Source organism: Pseudorca crassidens, chromosome 10 (genome assembly GCF_039906515.1).
Source record: "Pseudorca crassidens isolate mPseCra1 chromosome 10, mPseCra1.hap1, whole genome shotgun sequence".
Classification (NCBI taxonomy): Eukaryota; Metazoa; Chordata; class Mammalia; order Artiodactyla; family Delphinidae; genus Pseudorca; species Pseudorca crassidens.
Genome location: NC_090305.1, coordinates 33,405,599 through 33,432,796, shown reverse-complemented (window position 1 = coordinate 33,432,796; position 27,198 = coordinate 33,405,599). Strand labels below are relative to the sequence as shown.

Genomic DNA, 27,198 nt, shown 5'->3' with positions numbered 1-27,198 from the left:
ATACCCAAACATACATGCTCAAAGACACCCAGTATCAACAAGAGTGTGGAGAAACAAGCACGTTCATCTATGGCTAGTGGGAATGCAAAGTAGTGTCGTATTTATGAAGAGAAATTTAGGAATATGCACCAGTAATACCTTAAAGTTTCACATATCCTTTGACCCAGAAATTCTACTTACAGAAATTCACCCTTAGGAGATCACAATATGCCTAAAGATTTAGCTACAAAGATGCTCATACGCTGTTTTTAATGGACAGGTAGAGGAGGGCGGGCAAAATATAAATTTGTAAAATGCCAAGACAGGGTAAATAGCAGCTATAGAAATAGAGTGGAATTCTAGGAAGTGATTCCAAATTATGCCACGGTCTTCTGGTTAAAAGAACGGTAGATTGAAAACATGTGTTGATCTCCTTTTCCTTCTAAGGCTCCACTAAAATGATAGTAAAGGAATTTTTTAAATTATATAAACTTACAACATTGAAAAGAACAGAAAAGAGGCAATTAGCCCATTACAGGATGACAGCAAATGGACAAGAGGCATAACTGAGATACCAAGACAAATGATCAGAGAAAGATGTGGACAAGAAGGGTGTGATCTGCTCTGTAAACTCCAGAGGGTGAGACAAGCAAGGATGCCAGGCATGGGGAAGGGTGGGGAGTGAGGCTGAAAATGGGGACTAACTGGAAGTAAGAAAACAGAAGACTGACACTTACATACACCCTCTCTCATTCACTCCCTCTCTCCCACGCACAGGCACCTTGCAGGTAGGAGACTGCAGGTCCCCCCTCAGATTAACTGAATGACAAACGGGCCACCCCGACTAGTAACCAGTTCCCCAAGGGTCACTCAGAAAAGCTCCCCAGCGGCTAACCACTAAGCCAGAAGGGGCAAAGGCACAGATGCAGAATGAAGGGCCACTGGGTGCTGTAGGTCCCTGAGCAGAGGAGAGGAAGGGATTCAGAGTCCAGCGTAGGGTCTGACCTCCAGGCCACTCTGAGTCCCAGGTAAAGCCAGACTAGCAGCGCTACCGGAGGCATGTGCTCTACCAACCCACACATCTGCGTGGACAGTCCTGCCCTCAGCCTCCCCGCTTCCCTTGAGCTTTGCCGGAGAGTTGGGAATGGAGACTTTGTTTCCAAAGAAGTCAAATGTGCATCACTAGCCATCCTTTTCCTGCAAAAGTCAAGAGATGGTCTAAACGAGGTGTGACATCTTTGAAAGAAGAGGCCCAGTGAGGTACGGAGTGAGGTGGAGTGTAGGGGCTAAGCCCAAGGAAGCTTTGCTCACTCTGAATTTTCCTGGGATTTCTACACAGAGAACAACAGCTCAGAAAACAGGTGATCCGTGACTGGATTCTCTCAGACGGTCAAGGTGAAGCTCACAGCAGAGCCCCCTTACCTCCTTGGGCTGCAGGTGATACTGAAAAGGGAGCGAGACCTCATGTCGGGGGGTGGGGGTGGGTGGGCAGGAGCATCCCTCCTCAGCCTGGTAGGCAGGTGACAGTGCCAACTCCCCGCCGGGTGGGACAGTCCCGTCTAAAGGCAAGGAGACAGCTCTCGCTCCTTTTCTAGGCCTCCCTCTCCATCACTGAGAACTTGACCTCTGTAAATGTGCTCAAAGGGCTCTCACTTTACTTAGGGCCTGAGGAGGCCCCTTCCACTGGTTTTTAAAGACAGTCAATATTTACCTTCCTGTCACAGTGTCTACTTTCTAAGAATTCCAGAAGGCTGTGTTCTGGCCTTTAAGATTCAGGTCATGCTGGAAAAATACTTCCAGTTGGGTAAGAAGAGGATCTTCCACGGAGCACCCGGCTCAGTGATGCCACGGAGCATTTGGCACATCTTTGTGCCAACCTGAGAGCAAAGGACAGGAAACTGGTCTGCTTTTATGGATCTGGACCTCTGTCGTGTTTCCAACAAAGATATACACATAGAAAGAGAGCGTCCCTGATGTTCCAGGGAGTGTTGGAAGGCAAATGAACCAATCCTTGCCCCCAAGGAGATCCTAGTAAGAGATGGGCTTAGAGGTTCACGTAAAAGTCAGGTGTGCGGGGAGGGAGGGAGACGCAAGAGGGAAGAGATATGGGAACATATGTATATGTATAACTGATTCACTTTGTTATAAAGCAGAAACTAACACACCATTGTAAAGCAATTATACCCCAATAAAGATGTTAAAAAAAAAAAAAAAAAGTCAGGTGTGCGAGCGGCAAAATGAACCGAGCTCTCACAGCCCAGCACAGAAGCGCGCACTCATCGCTTAGGGACTTGTTCCTTAATAGCAATCAATTGTTCGTTGGCTGGTGTTAACTCAGATGGGTCCTGACTCAAATCATCAGCAATGGAAAATGTGTCAATTTTCACAAGCTTATTTCACGTCTTGCTTTTATCATCCTTGGGGTCCTTATAAACTGGGGAGCGAGGTTCAGGCAATATTTTGGGGTGCTCATGACTGCAGTCAAGGTTTAAGGTCTTACTTACATGAGTAAGTTATCATCCTCCTCCTGAGAAGTGAATGGGGCGCCCGAGGGGATGTTTTCCGAAGGTCCTGTAACGTGGTTCTGTCAGGCACCCAACTCCTTCCCTGATGCTGCTCTCGTGGCCTGACACAAACCTGCAGCAGCCACGTCAGAGCCAGCAGCCTCCCTCCACCCTGTGGAGCTAGATAAAGGTTCTTCTCGCCCGAGAACGGACCTGAGTCCCTGGGCAAGGATGCAGGGTTCCCACCACTGTTAAGTAAAAGTACACCCCCATTCCAACGGGCACAAGGGATGGAAAAAAATCACAAGATCCAAAGGGGGCCCTGCTACTGACTTTAGCCTCCATGGGAGGAAAATATAAGAGCCTCCAAGGGCCACATGGGCCCCTCCAGTGCTTACTTAACGTGAGGAGGAAATTGCCCCACAGACACCCACCAACGGATGCAGAGACACGGAGGCCAAGGGCAGTGACGAATCCCAACGGCCACATCCGACCACCTCCGGGCCATAAGGAAATGGAGTATTTCAAGGATACAGCGAAGATATTTTTTCTTTGGGGTCGGTAGTCCTAGATAGGCTTTCAGCTGGGACCACTAAAAAGATAAACAAAACAAAACAACTATACAGACACATGTAGCTCAAAGAGATGTGTGTGTGCGTGTCTGTGTGTGTGCGTGCACTCAAAGGGGTGTATACACACACATACATATGAACGTGTGTGTGATACACAAGCCAAGAAGCCCCAAAGGCTTAAATGTGGAAATCTAAAAACAAAACGAAGAAAACTTCGGAAAAGCAAGTGGAACCCAACGATCTGAAGGTGGTTGAGTCATGGGGGGTTACAGCAAGCCTCAGACAGAGAGCCCAGGAGACCTGGTGGCAGCAATCACTTAACACACTCATTCCTTCCAGAACAGTGATCTCAGCAACTTCCACCATTACTACCCCCTTTCAACTTTTAAAGCAACTCAAGCCCCAACTCTAATATTCTCAACGATTATATTATCTAACGATATTATATAGGCCCATCTCATGCATCACATCTCATTTCAAAAAAGAACTGCTTGGATGGGCCCAGTCATGGTGATGTCTTGACCTGGTTAGAAAAAACGTCTCTTTGGGAATGAATCCTGTGCAGCAAATCCTCTAGCTAGGCCCAAGCATTTAGAGTGGTCACTCTCTGTGCTAAAAATCGCTGGCTCTGCGCTGGCAGCAGGACAGACCTGAGACAGGCCAGTGAAGAAGGTCACGGCTCTGATAATGGCCTCAACTCCCTCACAGGAAAAGAGATTAAACCCTGAAACCCCACCCAGATAAGGGCCACCACGTACCACAGGCCCAGCGGCACCAGAACCAAAAAGGTAAAATGGGAGGGCGGGAGCGCTCCCTCTGATATCTCAAAGCTGCGAGTGATCCATCCGGCCGTGGTAGCTGCACGGCATCAAGACACCCCCTGTGTGCCTGAGTGACACATCGTGGGGGACAGGAACGGGCACTGGGGTTTCAGCCTGATAGAAGTCAGCGAGATGCTTCCACCTCTGGAGTCCTAACACCATAATGATGTGAATCTGACATGTTAGCGTCGGGACTGACCTTGCTGGATTGTATTAGGCTACCTGGCTCACAGGCCATGGAAATGACTACAACTGCTGTGCCTTCTGCATAGCCAAACCAAGCATTTATGGGATCAGTTGGGAGGATTAAAAGCAGAGAGGACAGGACTGGGCAGGGTGGAGAGTGGGGGGCACCAGGATTCAGAACTCTTGGCTCACCTGGAAGTGGGAGCCCAGAGCCCAGAAGCCCTGCTCCCAAGCGCTGGGGCCAGCACCAAGTCGATACTCCTTGATTCTACCAGGAGCTCGAGGCAGGGCAGCCCCCTGCTCACAAGTCACAGGCATGGGGAACAGCAATGATAACAGCCAACAACTCAATAGCGTTTACAGTATACCAGGCACTCCTAGGTGCTTTACAGGTACTGACTCAATTCTCACCACAGCTCTACTGTGTCCGTATTATTTTGCCCATCTTACAGATGAGGAAACTGAGGCACTAAGCGTTTAAGCAAGCAGAGTTGAACCCAGGAGATGTGGCTCCAGAGCCTGTGCTCACCAGGGATAGCCAGGGTCTGTGCTTCCACACAGCTCTGGATTAAACAGTCAACATGCGTGTGCATGGGGAATGACATTTATCGAATGCCGGTGAGCGTGAGTGCCATCCTGAGGCACTTTCACATGCTTGAACTCTGGGATTCTCTCTCCTCCACTCTCCTCCCCAACTTCCCTGCAAGCCTGGTTACCACCTGATCCAACTCCAACTCAACCATCACTTCCTCAAGGAAACTCTGGCTCCCTCTCCACTAGGTTATTCATTGACAAGACTCCCTCTACTAAATCTTTTATCGCTGTCCACAGCTCCACGTTATTTGGTTGTCTGTTTACTTAACGAAGGCTTCTCTCCCTGGCTAGACTCTAAGCCAACGCTGTCCAGTAGAACTTTCTGCAACAGTGGAAATATTTAATATTTGTGCTGTCCAATGTGGTAGCCATAGCTATGTGTGGCTGTTGAGCATTTGAAATCTGGTTGAGGGCTGAGATCCCTGCTTCCTGGACCCGCATCATCATCATCATCTGGCAGCTAAGAAGAAGTGCAGACACTTTGCTGCACAGCAGAAACTAACACAACATTGTAAGGCAACTATACTCCAATAAAACTTAATAAAATAAATTTTCCACTCCCCCCCCGCCCCCAAAAAAGAAGTACATGGGCTTCCCTGGTGGCGCAGTGGTTGAGAGTCCGCCTGCTGATACAGGGGACATGGGTTCGTGCCCCGGTCTGGGAAGATCCTACATGCCGCGGAGCGGCTGGGCCCGTGAGCCATGGCCGCTGAGCCTGCGCGTCCGGAGCCTGTGCTCCGCAACGGGAGAGGCCACAGCAGTGAGAGGCCCCCGTACCGCAAAAAAAAAAAAAAAAAAGAAGAAGTACAGTCTCAGGCCCCACCCTAGACCTCCTGAATCAGAATCTGCCCTTTAACAAGAACCCCAGGTGATTCATGTGCACGTGAAAGTTTGAGAGGCCCTGCTCTACAGTACTAGAGGGAGAGCGAGAAGTTGCATTTAAACCAGCCGACTTCCATTTTTTTGATCAAAGGCACCTGACTCACTGTTATGGGTGAGCGGCAGGCCCCTCAACAATAACCAAATGACCAAAAGCAGCAAGAGCCACAGATCAGAGAGCTGGCCTCTACTGAGCACCGTGGGGAAAGAAGCGCCACCACATGGCACCCATACAGGAAAGAGGAAAGAAACTGGGCAGTGCGGGGCAGGGGAGCCAGTGCTCTGACAAGACGGGGATTCTGTGAGGCAATGAGAAAAACAGATCTGGGCCACAGGGATGTGAATAGAGGGTGCAGCCATGCACACACGTGTGCACACATGCACAGAGGTGTGGAATTCAAAATGGTGCTGAAGGGGTATCAGTCTTTGAGCTACTAACAGAAGCTCAGTGTCCTAAGTTAGATGCATCTATTCATTAAAATGGAATTTACAAAGAAATTAGCAAGCTCCACGGTTAACCTTTGAAAAGCAGCTCTCTTGCTTCTGAGAATCATGGGCTGGAAACTGGAGCAAAGGTAGATCTACAACGGTGCCACCTTGCCTCCTCCCTCCCTATGCTCCATTCCCGCCTAGCAGGACTTCAGACGGCTTTCCCTGAATCCAGCCTGCAGTGCTGCACACACACTTTGGTGGTGATCAGCCTCGTTGCTGGAATGGGACCTACAAGATGCCCTTCCACACCATAACACGCTTGTACTGTACTACCATTCACGTGTAGGAAACTCCTAGGAGCATCTGTTTTTTTTGTGGTGATGATTCAACACATATTTGTTTTTATTTTTATTTGTTCACAGCTGGTCTACGCCCAACGGCTGGCTGGATAACCCTCCAGCCATTCCTAACCCCTCTTGCCCACCTCTACTACCAAGGCTGGAAAAGCTTACTAATCCCTTCACAGCCTCCCTTGCAGCTTTGGGGCAACCACATCTTACTCCCAGAACTGACAAGACAAGAAGTCAAAACACTAAGGAGGGCAAAGCAGAGAAACTGAAAACACTCCTGTCCTTGACGTCATTGTGGAACTGCCAGATCAACACCAGACAACCACTGAGTTCACCCCAACTTCTTGTTTTATGAGAGGATGTGTTACTCAGACCACGATTCATTTGCTTTTCTGTTACTCATAGCCAAAAGCATGCCTGTGGTCTTTTCCTATCCCCAACTCCTCTCCCCCCCATATGCTTCACCTCTTTGCCCACTTACTATTTCCATCTAGTTTTTGCACCAGCCTCCAGACTGCTCCATTTTCCCTTATTCTTTTCCTATTCACATCCTCCACTCCCAGCCCATAATATAACAGGCTCAGATGCCCAACCTCCATTTCTGAAAGGTCAAGTCTGAACGTCCAGTCGTTGGTCCTCATGCAGCAACCTCTTCTGATCTCTGGCAACTTTAGCCTAGCTACAAATTTTACCCAAACCTGAAAGAACAATGAGCAAATTCCATTATTATGTTCCTTTACTTCTTGGGTTACTGTTATGAGCTAATAAAGGTATGTAAGGATATTTCTCAAGTGCATTTATATTGAACAAATCTTGAATTTCATAACAGGTATGCAGACTCAGCCAGCTCATCCAGGCTGACACACCAACTAAGACAGAAGGCCTTGAATAAGGAACATCTGAGAGCAGATGTGTAAACAGAAACACAATGTATGAACTAGCCCAGTGCAGATGACACTGATGTCATCTGGACGCTACTTGGCTGGGCCCTGCAGCCTCCCTCCAGCACTTATCTGGATATGTGATTAGGAAAAATATATTTTAATTTTGATTAAGCTTAAGATTTCCATCTTTCAGTTTACTACTTAATGCACATTCAAACCGACATGTTTTCTGCAACTATGGACACGCCTCAGCCTCCTTCAGGTGGCGAAGTGCTGAAAGGCAGGAACCGGGTCCAAATGGCACTGTGTCCTTCCACGCTGCACCCACCCGGGGCCAGGTCTGATCCCATCCCCCAAAACAACAGCAACCAAGTCAGAATTAGAAATTCTATGGCAGTTGCCAGTCACAACCAGACAGCCATTTCTTACCTGTACCTGCTACAGAAATGAGTCACAGTTTCAGGGCTCCCTCATCTCAAGAATGATTCACAATTTTTTGTGACTCAGACACACCACCCCATTCCTGCTCTAGTTCATCAGGAGTGTGGAGTGAAAGCTTCAAGGGATGGACAAGTACCCCAAGAGTAACCTGGGTGGGGGGCAGGCAGGCAGACCAGAGAGGGATGGGGGTTCACCAGGGTCATCACACAAGGTTGAGCGTATTCTCCAACTGCAATACTTGATCTGCCCAAACAGGAATCTTGCTGCCACGTTCAGATGTATTCATCAGCACGCAGACTGATCTATTTGTTCTTTTACAGTGGGTATTTTCCCCCTTCCTTAGCTTTGTTTCTTCTTCACATACCACACAAAAAGCTTCATAAGGGTCACCTTTCCCCAGCCATAAATGTGAGCCAGAAAGAAAACTCTCTTATCAGATCACATTAAATTAACATTTTGAAGATTCTTCTGAAATGATCAATTTCTTTCTGGAACTTTCTCTGACGAGTACATCACTCTGTCATAACAGAGCCAGCTGACTGGTGTTTAAAGCAGAATCTTTATGCACTGAGCACTTGCCTATGGGTGCTGGGAAATTGCTCAGAACCAATCACCCCAAGGCCCCTGCGGGTTCTAAGGTGCTGAGGGCCCATGGGCGGTGACTGGCTCCCAAGGAGTACCCCGCTTGTGTGCAGGAGTGAGCCCAGCCCGGTGGCTTCCCATCACATCCTTCCAGATTTGGCTACGGGACTTTCATGACCCCAAATCATTTACCAGCAGAGCAGGGGGTGGAAAGAACAAGAGGCTTTATAGATAGAAAGCTCTGGGCATGAACCCAGCTTTGTGTGACCCCAGGCATCTTACTTAACTTCTCCAAGCCTCATTTTCTCATCTGTAAGTTAACACCTGCCCTACAGGGCTGTTTTAAGAAACACAAAGAGTGCGGGAAGTTTCTGGCCCAGCGGGGATGCTCAACACTCCTCGATTACCAATAATTTTCCTCCTTATCACCATAGCAAGGATGCTCCAGAAACACACTCACTCACCTATGTGATGCAGAATCACTTAAGCGCAGGTACTGCCTGGTCTGTGTGTGTAGCCGGTCAGGGTTTTCATTCTCTGGCACGTCCGTGGGTCTGCCTTAGATTCTAAGGCCCCAGGGATGGGAGCGGAGTGAGGGCAGGGCAAGGTCTGGATAACATAGCAGAAGAAGGCACATTCCCTTCGGAGATGAGGTGCCTGTTACTCTTCTGGGAGATGTGGTTTACCATCACAATTCAGTGGGTTAGCCAGCTATCTGAATGATGCAGAGGCCCCAGATCTAACCCTGACTCAGCTACTTCTTCCAAAGCCATGGAGCCCACACCCCTTCCACAGCCAGCTGTTTGATGAATAAAATGATCACCAGTCACAAAAAGCAAGTTACCACAACCTCCTGGCACTACCAGAAGCAAATGAAACATCTGTTCCTCAATCCATCTTGGACGTAATGGGGATAGGAGTTTCAACTTTATTTGTAGGAAGAATGGCATTGAAGTGTTCAATATCAATTCATATGCCAACACCCCTCTTTCCTGCAACCCCAGGCTTTCGTAATTATTAGTGGAGCCATCTGCTCAGACAAATGAAATGTGCAATCTCCTGTACATATAATTAGTGAAGTCATTTTAATTAATTAAACAAATTAATTAATTGCAAGGAGAGTGCAACCATATCTTAGGAACTGCATCCAACTCATTTATTCTGCATGTGTCTAGTGGGCTCCTACGGAGGGCAGAGCCCCACACTCATGGTCTGAGAAGATGAAGATGCTCCTGGCATCTTCACCATCAGTAGAGATGGAATGCAATATGTAGTCGCTGATGACCATCCATTCTGCTTAGGGTGACCAATTCATCCTGGTTTTACTGGGATTGTCTCGGAGTCAAAGTTCAGGTCGGGAGAACCCTGCTGATCCCAAACAAACCAGGTCATCCTGCTTCTACTTGACCTGAGTCCAAGTTCATCACTGGACACTTACCACTGGAAAGACAATGGCTAATATTGGGCATCCTGCAACATGGCCCCCTGCCATAGCAGACAGTGCTAATCGATTAACGAGCTCCTACTTGCTTCCAGACTGAGCCAGCTCCAAAGCCATCTCACCTTTGCTCCAGGCAGCCACTATTAATCACCCTGAATAGGAGGGTCAGAAAATTAATTTTCCATCTATGCCCTAGAATCATAGAAGCTCTAGGCTAGCAAAGACTTTTGAAGTCTAGTAATCACTCATCCAGAACTTAAATCCCCTCTAGAGTATCCTCCACAAGTAACCAGCCAGCCTCTCCTTATATACTTCTAATGACGGGGAACTCACTACCTCTTAAAGCAACTCTTCCTATCTTCAATAGTTTTGGCTGCCAAACTCCTTCCTTAAATTACTAAAGTGTCTCTCTTATCAGTCTCTTTTTGGGGACCACATTATGGTGCTTCAAATAATGAAACACAGTTACTAAATTCCTCCCAAGTCTTCCCTTTTCCAGGCCCAATTTCCTTATATGTTACTCACATGACTTGGTTTAAAGCTGGAGTGCTGTCCCAGTCTTACAACAACCCACCTAAGCCCCTCTTGGGGTGTGGTAGCCAAGGATGCCCCCCATGCCAGTTACCTTGCTCCTGGCAGATTCTCTACTCTGCTATAGCACCTGGCAGCTCCACCAGGCACTGGCTCATACCAACCCCCTGACGCCGTTTCTGAACATGCTACTGTTGAGCCACAGCTCCATCCATCTGCCACAGGACCTCCCGGGAGCTTAGCAGTCCCGCGACAGGAGAAACCCCATGAGATGGTAAGAAAATATCGTATAAATTACCGACTGCCAATTTCCCGGTTACAAACAACTTGCTCTAAAGGTCTGCTTAAAAGTAATTGTTCAGAATCTTGACAGCATGTAGCCACAGAAACCATATTTTAAATGATGGTTAGACTCCCAGGCCAGCCCACAAAAGCCTTCTGAACTCATAATGCACCTGCAGCATAAAACTAACAGTGCTATTTTAACTCCACGCAGCCACCATTTCTATTATGGTTTCCACGGTAACACACTCTGCGCTCCATTTCAGAGAACCAGACACAAAGTAAACCTGGTGTTGCATTTACTCTAGGTTGTCCCTGTGGGTGGCGGGGTGGATGGGGGTGTTGACCTCAGGAGAGAAATGACCCTAGTCACTGGCACCCCAGCTCCGTTCAGACCCACAAGTCCTTTAAAGTGTGTGGTCTTAAAGGTCCAACGGCCTACACACATGAAGGCCTGTCAGGACCAGGTGAGCTGTGAGGCTGCTGCCCGGAGGCCATCGGGAAGGAGGCCAGTGATCATGGTTACGGGGTTTGGTTGTGTTTGTGGTGCTGGTGCTTTTCAACCATCTCCCACAGACACAAGAACGGGGATGGTTCTCAAAATCAGAAATTTAAAACTAGCAAAGTCACTAATGATCGCGTCCCTCTCTAAGTCCTTAAGAGGGATAGTTACAAGCTGGTGTTTACGGCGATTGGAGGGGAGGGAGAAGAAGATGCATTGACACCGAATGGACAGCAGTGGGGATGCCGAGCACAGCTCCTGAGTCTCAGTTCTTCCTTGTGGAAGTTCCACACCCTTCCTTCTTTCCGCCGTGACCAACCAGGTCACCCTCCCTCCCCGCCCCCGGCGACCCCGAGAGCTGCTTCTCTTCTGAGGAGACTATGCAGCAATCAGGAAGGTAGTGGCCATGTCTCTGGGGCATCTGCCTGAAACAGGAGCAGCTGCACCCACCTGGAGGAGGGCAGGGGTTTGCATGGACAGAGCTGGGCCTGGACCTGGAGACCCCGCCACCCACTAGTGCCCTGGACTTGCTAACTACGGAGGCCAACCTCCTCCAGCCTCAGCTTCCTCATCTCTACACTGAGCACAGTGTCCTCCTCGCAGGACTGTCGCGACTAATAAGTGAAAGGCAATAATAATAACAACTGAACTATTTGGTAATAGGTCTTCCCAGCACTGCTCTATATGCACTTGGATGAACTCATTTAAACTGTACGAGAACCCTATTATTTCACAAAGGAGGAAACTGAGGCCCAGAGAGGGTGGGTTATGTGCCCCAAGTTGGGCAGCTAATAAGCAGCAGGACCAGGATAATAGATAAAAAGCTGCCTTGAAACTCTGTCATGTTACCTAAACAGTGGTCATTCTTATCGTTAATGACCGGCACAGGGCCCTGCCTGAATGCCCAAGTCTGGATTTTCCACCACAGGGGACCTGAGTGCGTCCTGCCCTGAGCTCCCAAGGCTCAGCTGGTGTCTCCTCCAGCCCCAGCTATGGACCTCACCCTGGCAGCCTCTCAGTAGTGCACGCTGTTCGCTAAACATTATAGCCCCCGTGCTGGTTCAAAGGCCTCCCCCTCACCTGACCACCCTGTTTAAAACCACGAAATGCACCTTACCCCCTCACTCCCTCTCACCTTCCTTATCTCATTTTTTCCCATAGCACTTATCACCTACTAACCTACTACATATCGTATTTATTTATTGCTGGTCTCCCCAACGAGACCATAGGTTCCAGGAGGGCAAGGAATTTGATCTCTTTTGTTCCACGCTTTACCCCCAGCACTGAGAACAGTGCTAGACACGTGGGCAGGCACTCGGTAAGTATCTGCTGAATGAATGACAAATTCATCTTTATTGACATAGCAAAAATGTCCATAACATTTTGTTAAGCAAAAGAGAGCAGGCCCCTAAATTTTATATAAAACGATCCCACCGGGGCTTCCCTGGTGGCAGAGTGGTTGAGGGTCCGCCTGCCGATGCAGGAGACACGGGTTCGTGCCCCGGTCTGGGAAGATCCCACATGCCGCGAAGCGGCTGGGCCCGTGAGCCATGGCCACTAAGCCTGCACGTCCGGAACCTGTGCTCCGCAACGGGAGAGGCCAGGGCAGTGAGAGGCCCACGTACCGCAAAAAAAACAACAAAACAAAACAAAAAAACCCGATCCCACCTCTGTAAATATATCATGTGTGTGTCTGAGCACATGTGTGAAGACACAGAAAAAAAATCTAGAAAGATACACATGAAAATGTTCATTGTGACTGTTTCTAAGGAGTAGGAGTAAAAACAGTTTTAACTTCCTTCCAAATGTTTTACAAAGACCATGCATTATTCCTATATGTTTCTAAACCTATTTATAGTTGAAAACGAACACACTTGTGTTGCAGCAGAAGCATGCAACTAGTTATTAGCGACTGAAGCAGGAGGTCAGGACTGGTGGCAGCACAGAGTACCCACCTCCCAGATGGTGGGCCACACAGCATCCCCACTCATCCATCAGCAGCGCCGGAAGAAATCACAGGATTAGGTCGACAGGGTCTGGCACTCAGCAGCCCCTCCTTCAGAACTCCTCCCAGATCCAACCCCACTTTCCTGCCTCTCTGGAGCAGTCTCAGAATTGTTTAATCCTGTGATCATTTGTAAATTACACCTGAAGGTTCCAGAACATGTAAAGCAAATCTAAGGCATCAAGTGAGGTATTTTGCAACAAAAAAATTCACTTCGCAGTTAAAAAAAAAAAAAAAAAAAAGCCTCATTCTCTCATGCCTGTGTTAAAGAGGAAGTCAGGAGGGCTGAATTCCACCCAAGACCCTGGGCCTGGCTCGGGCACAGCCTCCGACGTGTTCTGCATACAGGGGCTCACAGGACACCCACCCACGGACTCACACGCTCCGTCACACACAAATCACCGAGGCACTGACCACAACGACACGTGCAAAGTGAGGGCCAGCTGTGGGCCCGCCGCAAGGCCAGGTGCTGTGAGGTGGAAGGAAAGGCAACCTAAGATGAGACGTCTGCCTTCAAGGAAGGGCTAACACACGAGAAAGGCGGAAGAAAACAATCACCCTTAATGGAGCGGCACTTACTAGCCGAGTAGTAAGAGTTCTGAGAACAAAGCGGTAAGTGCGGGAAAGGAGGCTTCGGGGAAGAGGGCAGGCTGCACCCAGGCCTCGCTGAGAGCCGGGCCGTGGTGCGCCCACAAGAGAGGGGCTGAGGGCTGAGGCTGGGCCGAGGCAGGTGGGCCTCAGTGCCCGCCACACGCCCTGCCGCCTCCCCTGCCCTGACTTGCACGCAGAGCCTGCTGCTCTGAGCGCCGCATGTGTGCGGAGAGCCGCCCCCAGAGAGGGCACACGCTCCCCGAGCTAGATGAGTTTTGCCTTGAAGTGACAGAAGCTTTCACAGCTCGGTTGATTTCAGGAGGCAAGTGGAGCCAGAGAGGAAGAGAAGGCAACACTTGCAGCTGTGTCCTGAGCCAGGGACTCTGGTCAACCCACAGTGATTCAGAAAACGGTCTGAAAGGCCTCTGAGATGCAGGCAAGTCTCATGGCTTAGCTTGAAAGAGCTGGGGTAGAAATAGCAGAGGTGGAAAGACAGAAAGAAAGGAGGAAAAAGGCCAAAGCAAGAAACTCAAAAAGGGAAAAGAAATCAAGAGAGCTGGCCAGGGTAGGGAAGGGAGCAAGTGGCATCTAAAGAGACCATCTGTCCTGGTTTGCCAAGGATGGAGGGGTGGCCCAGGACTCAGGACTTCCGGGACGAACACCAGGACAGCCCCAGGCAAACCGGGACGAGTTGGTCAGCCCAGTGGTAGCATGTCACTCGGGGATGCTAAGGGGTTGCTGACCCCTTGGTGCTCTCCCTCCCTCCTTCGTGGACCTGTCACTGCCCACTGGCACCCCCAGGGCAATGGGAAGGATAAGGAGGTCAACATACGGACGTGACCATGTGCCTCTCCTTCTAGCTTGAGTCCTCTCATCTCAACCATGCAAATGTCTGAAAGGGTTCAGGCAGCAGAGAAAATTCTTTACTGTTGTTGTTAAAATAACACCTAGAATCACAGCCACTATCCTTTACTCAACTGTTTCTCAGGCATTGGGCTCACCAGCTGCCCAGCTGGGAGAAGACATGGCGCTCCGCCCTTAGGGAAATGCCACATCTGTACACGGAAATCAGAAGCAGCAGAGGGGCTGTCACACCCAGCTCCTGAACGCACCCCTGTCCAGTCTCCATCTCCCTCTGCCCTCTCAGAGCTTCATTTCCCATCTGCCTCCCCCCAAGGCAGGTCCTGAGGGGTAGAATCCACTCACTCAACAAGGACTTACTGAGCATTTACTGTGTGACAGACACTGTTCGGGACCGTGGAGAACACAAAGAAGTTACGGTTCAGTGGTGTGGGGCAGGGTGGGGCTGGTGTAGAGAAGGGGAGAATCATTCAATAGTCGACACTTAGTCACACTGCCCTTAACAGATGCCAAGAACCGTACTGGGGGAATAGAGACAAGTAACCAGACAACTGCAAAACCATTCTAAGTACAATGATGGGGATGTGGGGGCACCTACTCCAGTTACTGAACCAAACACCAACCCACCTCACTTTAGCCTGGAGGTAAGTGCTATAGAGAAGGAAGGGAGGGAGGGAGGAGGGGGAGGGAGGGAGGGGGGGAGGGAGAGAGGGAGTGGGAGGGAGGGGGGAGGGAGGGAAGGGGGAGGAAGAAGGAAAAGAAAGGAAAGAAAAGAAAGGAAGGGAGGGAGGGAGGGAGGGGGAGGAAGAAGGAAAAGAAAGGAAAGAAAGAAAAGAAAGGAAGGAAGGAAGTGGGGAAGGAGGGGGGAGGGGGAGGGAGGAGGAGGGAAGGAGGGAGGGGGAGCGAGGGGGGAGGGAGGGAAGGGGGAGGAAGAAGGAAAAGAAAGGAAAGAAAGCAAAGAAAGGAAGGAAGGAAGGGAGGGAGGGAGGGGAGGGAGGGAGGGAAGGGGGGAGGAAGAAAGGAAAGAAAGAAAAGAAAGGAAGGAAGGAGGGGAGAAAAGAAGGAAGGAAAAGTAAGGAAAAAAAGAAGAAAGGAAGGAAGATAGGGCAGGAAGACGAAGCACTGACCTGAAAGAGCGAACCAAATGATTCAGGACATAAAACCATACATAAGACACAATTAGTGTACCACAGGATACAGGGCAAAGTGCTAACCTGGAATACAGACTTTCAGCACAAAGAGACACAGAGCTGGAGAAAGTCCACAGCTCCCCAGAGGAAGTACAAGTAAAACCTGAGATGAAAAACTGATGAGGGAGAGTTTGCCAGGCAGGGAGAAGACAATAGGCACTTGTGATTTTTCCCCAAAAATGAAAAAGCAAGTGTATGGTCGTTACTCAAAATGTTTCAAAATGGCACACCTACTCACAGGTGTTTGGTTTAAGTACTTGGGGACCTTGCCAATGGTGACTTCCACAAATGTAATTTACATTTAAGTGGAAAGACAGGCATCAGATCTAATTTCAGCCGTCCGGGCTAAGGAGGCAGGGGATCGAAACATACTTAATTTTGTAATGCAGATCCATGTGCATGCTCCTACACACACACACACCCCTCAGCCCCTCTCTGTATGTCTATCCTCAAGGGATCCAAACTCCATCTTTCTGTTAGAAGAACTTCATAATTCAGGGAAAGGAAAACTGAATTATTAGGGACCATCTACAAATTAATAACTGGGAATCGACCACATTGTTGGTTTGCTGTGATGATATTCACACAGTACGAATAGAAAGGCCACGTGTGGTCTGATGGTGCAGTGGTTGGTCAATAAGAAGTTAACAACTATTGACTGACTGTCTATTTAATGAAGAGCCCTGAGTTGGTATGGGGGGGCGGGGGCGGTGAGGAGGAGACCGTGCACGGGATCAGTAGGACGAAGGCAGGATACAGTGAAAACAAATGGAAGACTCATAAGACACTGAGCCTGGTCCTAGCTCCACCACTGACAAGGCCCTGGGTGAGTTGATCCCACGGTGGACTTCACTTCCTCATCCACAAACATGTACTACCTACCTACTTCTCATTTACTGAAGTGAGAAAACATAAGCCTGAATGCTGGGAAAAGCAGAAGTCTATGCCTCTATAGTGTCGTGGGATTTGGAGGTGCCTCCCCAGCTTCCCTACCCTACTTTCCCAACAGTCCCCTGAGTCCCCCAGGCAGTCATTCATCCCATCCCCTCCACACGGTACTGGTTCAGGAAAGCACAGGATCTAAGTCGAGCCAACCAGGGGCAACTAGACTCAATTACAAGCCTTTGGCTGACCCATCAAGGAAGCTTCTTCTCCCACTGGATGAGAACGGGAGCCTGGGCTGACATCTTGGGGGCAGAAGGGGAGGTCATGCCTGAGAAAGGAACTAGCAATGAAGGAGAGAAACTGTGTCTGAGGCACCTCATTTGAGCCTTTGAGAAAGTCTCACCTGATGCCAGGATGGGCACTCCATCACATCAGCCAATGCATTTTCTGTTTTTGCTTAAACCAGTTTGGACTGGCTTTCAGTTCATCTGTCACCTAACTGACATAAAATGAGAGAAAATATGGCTAATGAACGTTATAAACCTCTCTAGTCCCTCACCAAATCCATAAGCTACCCAGGGATTCGCTTCCTACCTAGTGTCCTCTGTCCTCCTGAGGGGGTGAACACATTCAGGGGGTCACTCAAGGAACAAAAAGAAGAAAGGCAATCATAAGCAGTTGAGTCTTCAGTGATTACTGGGCCTGCCTTTGTTTGCTTCCTGTCCTCTGAGACCAGTGAGGGTCCTAGTGATGGAAGAGATAGAAGGGGGAAAAACCCCTCCATGATAAGCTGAAGAATCAGTTTCCATCTCAGCTCTACTTTTGCAGGCTTCTTCCAGATGTTTACTTATTCTCTTTCATGGTAACCACTGAGGAGCCCAGAGGAACAATACAGGTATCCCACTGATTTATTTTATATCTTAAAAAATTACACAGGGCCTGCAGTACTGAGCTCATGTTCAGATTAAGTTGGCTGGAAATCTAATTTGGGATGAGTAATTTAATTTAGCTACTACAATTAAAAGTGGCACAGTATTTGTGTTTTAGAGGAAAACCGTATTAGATTCATGTAATCTTATTAGGTGAATATCACATTTAGATCACATTATATCTGGAACAGACATATACTGAATTGATTTCTTTCATAAATCACTCGAAAGACCAAAAGAGACTAACCTTCTCCCCGGTCCCCACCCACCCACCTGACACAGGTCAGAGCAGGTGGTAAATGTAAAAGAGGCCTCGTGGAGAACCCCGCTGCAAAGTGCTGGAATTCATGCACCCAGAACACCACCTACAACAAACTCTTGCATTTTGCAGTGGAGTATACTGAGGCATTGATGGACAAGAGACTTGCACAGGGTCGCAGTCAGTGAGTGGCAGAGCTGAGACTACAGCTCAGCTCCCTGACCCCTAGTCTGGGTCCCTGCCACTCTACTACATGTGTTTTTAATAACACCTAACATGAAAAACAGCCAGAGGGCCTTTGAGACTCCACTGCTACTCACTTAGCTAAAACCACGGAGTCGTCAGATACCATCTGACGTCTTCCTGCCTCTCCTAAGTATCCTGGGAAGATACAGAAGTAGGTCTCAGTATCTCCATGGGTGACTTAGACCAGCACCCCAAAGCCTTCTTGTCAAGTCCATTTTCTTGATGACTACTTTCAACCCCCTGACTCCCAGATAACTAAAATTCACATTAAGAACATTCAAACCATATGATGGGTCAGAAGAAAAGAATCTGCATTGCTTTTTTTAAATGGTATTAATCTCAGCAGTACTGCTAACTGGGCATATTCAGCGGGTGTGATATCACACATCAGGGTTCCAAGTATAGAGTTTAATCCAAAAAAATTAGGTTATGAAGCAAAATCGAGGCAAGGAGAAGTTAGATAAAAATATTTGTAACGTATGACAAGTTAACACATACTGCATAAAAATCTCTTATCAGTGACTGAAAAAAGATGGAACACTGCAAAATAAAAATGAAAAAGGATGCAAAGAGGCAATTCACATACACACACACAAAGATTACTAATGGCCTCATGAAAAAATGTTCACACCTATTACTAAGCAAAGCTTTCAAATTCAAACAATGCAATACTGTTCTCAACAAATTGGCAAAAACCAAAACCCAAGTATAATGCCTAGGACAGTCAAGGGTGCTCTGAAATAAGAATCCTCAAACACCACTGACGAGAGTGTAAATTAGTCCACATCTCTGAAGGCCCATCTGGTAAGATGTATCACCAGCCTTAACACTAAGCAAGTATCTTCCCTGAGGAAATGATCAGAGGAATATTCAAAGATATACGTACAAGGGCAGTTACAGCAGCACTATTCATAATAACAAAAATCTAGAAAAACCTAACTACTATATAGAAAAATGGCAAAATGAATTATGATATTATCAATACAAGGAATAATATGTAGACATTAAAACTCATGTTTTTGAAAACTTTAAAGACACAGGGGAATGCTCACAAAATGATGCTAAAATTCAACACCCTTAATAGGATAATTCCATTTTGTAAAGAAAATATATATCACATATTTTATATGCATTATAAATGCAATATATATTTATATGTGTATAATATATACTTATATGCATTATAAATGCAAATTTATTGCACTATAAGTGCGATAAATGGTGGCAGATTCAGCTAAATATCCAACAAATATTCACACTCCTTTTCAGAGTGTAGAGTTTTCACTGGAAAGTGGCTGCCCAGCCAAGGACTTCATTTCCCAGCATCCCTTGTATCCCCATGGCACCATGTTACTATTCCCACCAATGGAATACAGACAGAAGTGATGTGCAGCACCTCCAGGCTAAGGTGATTAGAAAGTGATGTGCCTTCTCCGTGCTTTCTTCCTCCATCTGCCAACTAGATGCAGAGGACCCCAAAGCCCTAGGGAATGAAAGAGCCATAAGATGGAATGAGCCTGGGCCTCTGAATCACTCATTGGAGGGCTGACCACCAATCAGGAGCACCTATGTTGGACTGAGTAAAAAATAAACCTCTACTGTGTTAAGTTATAATTTGGAGTTTTAATTGTTTCTTCAGTAAGTGTTACTCTAACTAATACACACATATAGAAAAATTACTGAAAGGTAAACTACCAAATTTAATCTGATGCACTGTACGACAAAGTATAAGGTAAATTATTTTCAAAAGTGTATTCTTTCCACCACAAACATGTCTTATTTTATAACCAATAAAAATATTAAAAAATAGGGGGCTTCCCTGGTGGTGCAGTGATTGAGAGTCCGCCTGCCGATGCAGGGGATACGGGTTCATGCCCCGGTCCGGGAGGATCCCACGTGCCGCGGAGCGACTGGGCCCATGAGCCATGGCCGCTGAGCAGGCATGTCTGGAGCCTGTGCTCCACAATGGGAGAGGCCACAACAGTGAGAGGTCCACGTACCGCCATTAAAAAAAAAAAAGAAAAAAAAAAAGGGACTTCCCTGAAGGTCCAGCAGTTAAGACGCCATGCTTCCACTGCAGGGGACAAGGGTCCTATCCCTGGCCGGGGAACTAAGATCCTGCATGCCGTGAGGTGTGGCCCCCCCAAAAAATATATTAAAATAAAAAAGCAGACTTTAGAGGGCAATGCTATATAATGAAAACTCTCAATAAAGTACTGAATAAGGTTACAAAAATTAAAATGTAGAAAATTATAAAGACTCAAAGAAAAGAAATCTAGATGTATAACATTTAAAAATCTACTAAAACAATTCCAGACAAATGATTGTTCAAAAATGATCCAAAGTTAAATGAAAACAAACTAGGAAATACTGCAATTTATACAATATATGAATTATTAGTAACCTTTAATATGTAAAGAGCACTTATGAAACAAGTGAGGGATACATACAATAACTGGGGGAAAAGATATAAACACCTAGTCACAAAATAAAAAATACTAACATACACTTATAAAAAGACTTTCAAGCTCACTAATAACCAAATAAATGCAAATTAAGATCATCTTTATCCTTCTATCAGATTGGCAAATATTTAAAGTATTGTGAATATAGCATTCAATGTGGCTGAAATTATGATGAAATGGAGGGAGTTCAAAATGGTATCATATTTTTAACAAATACTTGGGCATGATAGAAAAAGAGCCTTTAAAAAAGACTTTGTCCACATATTTGTCAAAAGAAGTAAACAAGTATGCAGAATCGCTTTAATGGGGAAAAAAGATGAAACAACTTAGATACCATCTGTGAGGTACCTGTTAGATAAATAAATCATGGCATCTGTGTGTATATTCACATATTAGAATAATTTAAAATTATGATGAATATCTAAATGTACTGAAGTACAATGCCCACAATATAAAAAAGCAGTATACAAAACAATACAGATAGTATAATTTCTTAATTGCTTAAAAGTATATATGTATAAGAACTTATGTTGTAAGTGCATAAGGAAAAATATAGAAGGATTTTTATCAAAATGTTGTTCTCTCCAAGGGGTGGAACTATGGGTGACTTTCATTTCCTTTTTTATACTTTTCTATATTTTATATGTTTTCAACCATGAAAATATATAAATTTTATTTCTATGATTTATTATGAAAAAAATAATAAACATATACAAAAGTAGCAAGAATATATTTACCCATTGCCCAGCTCCTATTATCACACATGGCTGACTTTATTTCATCCATACCACTCTACGCCTCCTACCCCTGGATTATTTTAATGTAAATCCTGGATATGTCATATATACATGAGACATAAGGACTTTTTATAGTTAACATACTCAGACTCTCCATTGTATTATTTTAGAGTAAATATCTGATATTTCATTTGCGAATAAATGCTTTAGCATGTATCTTTAAAACATACCCATAATAACAAATCACACGTAAGTATTAGTAATTTCTTAATATCAAATATCCAGTCAGTGTCCCAATTTCCCCAATTATCTCATAAATGCCTTTTTACAGTTGGTTTATTTAAATCAGGATCCAAACAAGATTTACATTTGCACCTGGCTGGTATGTCTTTTGTCTCTTTTAAAGTTTATTATATAGTGCCCCGCCATCCTTTTCCAGGCCATTTTATTTATTGAGAAACATATGGGTCATAGGCCCAAGAACTTCCTGATTGCATCCCCATGGTGTCTTTTACCAGGTTCCTCTATTCCCTGTATTTCATTTCAACTGAGATTTAGTTTTAGTGTCTAATCAACTTCAGGTTCTATTATATTTTTTATAAGATTATTTCAAATCAACTGTATTATTTTTATAAGCAGACAAAACAATAAAGCTTAAAAAAATTTTAAAGGAACTCAAAGAAACACCAGTCTTCCTAATTCATCCATTTTAGCAATTCATTAAAACGCAGTATCCAAAAGTTTTTTTGGAAGGCAGGCTAAACCAATGCTTCTTCACAGGAAGGATGCTCAGTGACTACTGATGGTCTGATTTATTTTCCAAACACACTGCTTTTACAGTTTAAATCCATCTCCCCTTCTGCCTCAGTGCTGAAGTCCACCATCCTCTGAGCAATGGCACACCCTCCACTGGAAGCTTACATCATCCTATAATTGCAATTGTCTTCAATTTTCCTTTCTTTCTTTTAAAAATAATGTAAGGTAAGCACATAATTGAAAATTTGGAAATGAGAGAAAATGAAAGAAGGAACCACTCTTAATTTCACCCCTCTAACAGAGTCATTGTTACCTATACACTCTGTACCATCTTTATTAGGGATAATATTTTGGACCAAATTGTAATCCGTGAATACTGGTTTGAATATCCCTTTCATTAACATTAAATACATTTAAAATATTTGTAGCTTATGTTAAGGGTATAAAAAATAGCAATAATAAATATAGTGTGTCCATAGCGCAGCTTGAGGAAGAGAACTTTACTAATCCCCTACACAGCCTCTATGGCTGCTCCCTCTTCCTAGCCTCGCCTCCCGTCACTATCTTGAATCTTTGTCTATGTTCACGTAGTCTTATAGGTATTGCCACATTGTCTAAAAACTGTATCATTGGTTTTGCATGCATCTGAACCTTATGTAATTGGAATCACACTGCAGCTATTCTACATCTTGCTTTTTTACTTAACGTTATGTTCTTGAGAGCCTTCTGTGTTGTCACAGCTGCTATGGTTCATTCATTTTAACAGCACAGCTAATATAGCTACATTCCACAGTAAGACTATGCCACAGTGTGTACTGCAATTTCTGCACATAAAATTATACTGTAAATATCTTGTCACAATGCTATGTATCTTCAAAATAATTATTCATTATAGTAGAGTATTATGCTGAGAGAAGAACTATTTAATTTTATAGTTACCCAACTGTTGGACATAATGGTGTGAGTGTGTGTGTGTGTGAGTTTGCTTTGTAAATAATGCATCAGGGAAGCATCACTGTCTAAACAGCATATTAAATATTTTGTATTATTTCCTTCATGGAGGGATGTGGGAAGATGGTCCACAGAAGTGGTATTACTGGATCAAATAGATGAATGAATAGCATGATTCTTTATTACACTGTAAAACTGTTTCATAATATTGTAATGACATCAGAATTGGGGATTATCATTAAAAACGGGTTCTTGGGGCTTCCCTGGTGGCGCAATGGTTGAGAGTCCGCCTGCCGATGCAGGGGACACGGGTTCGTGCCGCGGTCCGGGAAGATCCCACATGCCGCGGAATGGCTGGGCCCGTAAGCCATGGCCGCTGAGCCTGCGCGTCCGGAGGCTGTGCTCCGCAACGGGAGAGGCCACAACACTGAGAGGCCCGCGTACCGCAAAAAAAAGAAAAAAAAAAAAAAGGGTTCTTTTGCTAATATGTTAAAATAGTACTTTACTGCTGCTTTAATCGACATACCTCTTATTACAAAATTGAACATTTTCCATATACTTGTTTAGTGTTATTAAATATAATAGTGTTATTAAATATAATGTTATTCAAGTGCTCTACCAAGGTTTTAGTACCTTTCTTTTTAATTTGTTGAGCATTTCACATAACAAAGATTAATTCCGTCATGTTACCGCAAATTTTTTCCCAGGCTATTGTTTCCCCACTGGTTTTTTACGTAAAGAAATCTTTGATTATCCTGTAACTTGATGGACTATTCTTTCCCTTTTTGAGTGTTTTTCTTTTGCTTCCAAGCAATATTCAATTCTACTGATTTCCTATGCATCTACATTTTGCACTTAATTGTTTGATTCATCTGCAATTCATTTTGATGAAGTCAAATGATTTTTTTCCAAATTGCTAGACATCAAAATTATTTATTGAATAATTTTCCTTTCCCCATTGATTTGCGATGCCTTCTTTATGATTTATTACATTATTTCTGCAAGAGTCTATTTCTGAACTGTCCTAGTTCACTTATCTACTTCCTCCTCTTCTGCCGGCCCCACAGTGTTTTAATTACAAAGGCTTCATAATGCATTTTAATATCTGGTAGGACTACATATTTTAATATCCAATAGATCTAATCCCCTTCCCCCCAAAACCATTTTCATAATTCCCCTTGAGGTTCTCATCTACTTATTTTTCCAAACAGACTTAAAACCATCTGGTGAAATTTTTAAAAATCTTGATGGGACTTTGAGAGGAATGGCATTAGACTCATGAACTAATTCCAGAAGTATCCAAATCCTGAATTTTAATCTCACCATTTAGAAATAAGGTCTTCAGTTAATCTCTTTAACTCTTCTTGGTTTACAACTAAGCAATCTGTAGTTAATGATTATTTTATTCTTTTCTTTACAGCATTTATTCTCTAAAGTTACTATTTTTATAACTTTCTGCATTGGCTTTTTGCTTTGATCTCAGTCATATGCAATGATACCTTTATGAGGCTCCAATAAAGTATAATGCCAGTGGACTGTATGAACTCAATCTTCCTTATCAGGTTCAGGAATGGTCATTTTATATATTCCTTTTTAAGTGGTTTGTAGAAGTTAGAAGTTGAATTGATTGAATGCATTTTTTTGTTTGTTAGTTTTGTTTTGTTTTGTTTTTTTGCGGTACACGGGCCTCTCACTGTTGTGGCCTCTCCCGTTGCGGAGCACAGGCTCCGGACGCGCAGGCTCAGAGGCCATGGCTCACGGGCCTAGCCGCTCTGCAGCATGTGGGATCTTCCTGGACCGGGGCACGAACCTGTGTCCCCTGCATCGGCAGGTGGACTCCCAACCACTGCGCCACCAGGGAAGCCCTGAATGCACTTTTGAAATTAATGAGATTATTACATATTTTCACTTAAACCATTTAAAATATTTCATTTGATTCATTATGTGAATCAAATGAAAATATATGTTTATGAAGCCATTACTACATTCCAGGAATACAACCCACTTGGGGATGGTGGAACATTCACATACTCTAGTGTTGAAATCTACTCACTAGAATTTTATCTAATATTTTTACATTCCTAAGCAAGACTGGTATAGAGCCTCCCTTTGGGGACTTGCCAGACTTGTTATCAGGGTCATGTTTGCTTGAAAGTAGGATCTGGAAGTTTTCCATCTTTTTTCTAAATCCTGGAACACTTTACATAACACAGGAATCATTGGTTCTTTGAAAGGTTAAAAAAAATTTTCAAAGTCCTTTTTCTATTTTAAAATATTCCACCTGGCACCTAATGTCCATGTGGACATGACCGTGTTTGTATACATGACACTGTTAAGATATTGATCTCTAATGGAATGGGGAGTAGTTTTATTGTAATTTACTGCCTTTTCTTCCCCAGCTGAAAAGGGAGTAAATGTCCAAGATGATGTAGACCTAGGAAATAACCCATTTTCCCAGGCTTTGGTTCCAAGAGCCTCCTTTTTAGAGACCCATCAAGGAAGGTATACAAGGTGGTCAGAGAATACTGAATGTTACACCATCCAAATTTCATTGAGGCTGACCAAATTTGGCAACCACAAATGTACCACTGACATATGGAACTAAGAAACCTAAGATCTGAAAAGACAAGGGGATCACCAGTCTACCCCAGGTCACCTCTAGTTCTGTGGTAAAGGTATTCCAAATTTCTAGTCCACAGGACCATCTGTTCCAGCTATAGAACACTGCATCTCTTCCACAGCAGTGAAAGCTCCTAACTCTAAGGCTTTCTCTGCTTACGGCAAGGCTCCTGGACCAAAGACCCTGCAAGCACTTCAAGGGGACCATAAATAAAAGATTTAGCATAGCTATGGGCTGAATGTTTGTCCTCACCCCCCAAATTCATATGTTAAAGCCCTAGCCCCCAATCTGATGGTATTAGGAGGTGGGGCCTTTGGAAGTCAATTAAGTTAAAATGAGTCACAAGGGTGGAGCCTCCATGATGGGATTAGTGTCCTTATAAGATGAGGAAGAGACACCAGAGCTTCCTCTCTCCACAAAGAAGAGGTCATGTGACCACACAAGATGGTGGACAAGCCAAGAGAAGAGGTCTCAGCATAAAACTTGCCAGCACCTTAATCTTGGACTTCCTAGCCTCTAGAACCATGAGAAATAAATTTCTATTATTTAAGCCACCCAGTCTATGGTATTTTGTTATGGCAGCCCAAGCTAAGACGAGAGGGTTGTGGTAATGTCTGCCCAAAAGAACGCTGAGCTGTAGCTATGCAGACTGCGTAGCCTGCTGTAGAATGAGATACACCTTAGGAGAAACAAGTGGTACGGAGTTTGAACCAATTACAATTGAGCGTCTACTAGAACATGCAAGGACGGTGCCGTATGAACATATGTGACAATATAAATAGCACTCAAAGAGTGACAATGCCCAGGAATGAGGCTGTGAATAGGGCAGTAACTGCAGATGTAAGCGTGCACAGAACAATCTGCTCTTTCTTGACGAAGACACATTTCAGTTCACGTCCACATTCACAGAGGATCCATGAAACGTTAGAGATCGATGAAATGTTAGGACTGTCGGTCAAGGTGATGAGTGTTAGGATAGTCTGGCAGGAAGACAGGGACCTCAAAACCCTCTTTGGCACTAGGATCCCATGATTCCATTCAGGATTTCACAAATGCAAGCAGTCTTTTTCTCCCCTCAACAAGGGCAGAGATGTTGTTTTCACACCAGTCATGGCCTCACACAGAAGCTTAATCCCTGGCTGGAAGGCAAAACATCTTTGTGGCAAAGCCAAGCAGGAATGTGAAGTGAAGCAGAACGAGAAACATTTTATTGCTGTTTGGGTCTTCATTGCTGTGTGCGGGCTTTCTCTAGCTGTGGTGAGCAGGGGCTACTCTTTGTTGCGGTGCATGGGCTTCTCATTGTGGTGGCTTCTCTTGTTGCGGAGCATGGGCTCTAGGTGCACAGGCTTCAGTAGCTGTGGCATGCGGGCTCAGTATTTGTGGCTCGCAGGCTCTAGAGCACAGGTTCAGTAGTTGTGGCGCACGGGCTTAGCTGCTCTGCGGCAGATGGGATCTTCCCAGACCAGGGCTCAAACCTGTGTCCCCTGCATTGGCAGGCGGATTCTTAACCACTGGGAAGTCCCTGGTTTGGAGGTTTTTTTAATGACTTCAAAAGGCATCTTAAAAAGTCATACTCTTTTGGCAGTTCCAAGATGCAACTGCTGCTACAAGTACTAACACTTACCAGCAACTGACTGATGGACACACTGCTTTTCTCAAAAGTACCCTTTCCCTCCTGTGGCTTTTCAGACCAAACTAAGTTTTTTGTGTGTGAGTGTGTGTG

The 27,198-nt window shown here is 45.2% G+C and overlaps 1 protein-coding gene and 1 long non-coding RNA gene across 20 annotated transcripts in view; one reads left to right on the top strand and one right to left on the bottom strand.

Annotated features, from left to right (window-relative positions):
• TRERF1 (transcriptional regulating factor 1) overlaps positions 1 to 27,198 on the bottom strand; it is a 295,497-nt gene that overhangs the window by 86,413 nt on the left and 181,886 nt on the right. The window contains exon 1 of one of the 19 annotated variants that reach the window (XM_067752938.1): positions 8,689 to 8,857. The exons of the other annotated variants lie outside the window; for them this stretch is intronic. The gene's annotated coding sequence lies outside the window, so the exon portion shown is untranslated. Of the gene's footprint in view, positions 1 to 8,688; positions 8,858 to 27,198 lie in introns of those variants that run through there. 19 annotated transcript variants of the gene reach the window in all.
• Positions 14,937 to 19,560, top strand: LOC137231982 (uncharacterized). Its single transcript, XR_010946830.1, has 3 exons — positions 14,937 to 15,081; positions 17,341 to 17,407; positions 19,410 to 19,560. It is a non-coding gene; the product is annotated as an uncharacterized lncRNA (long non-coding RNA).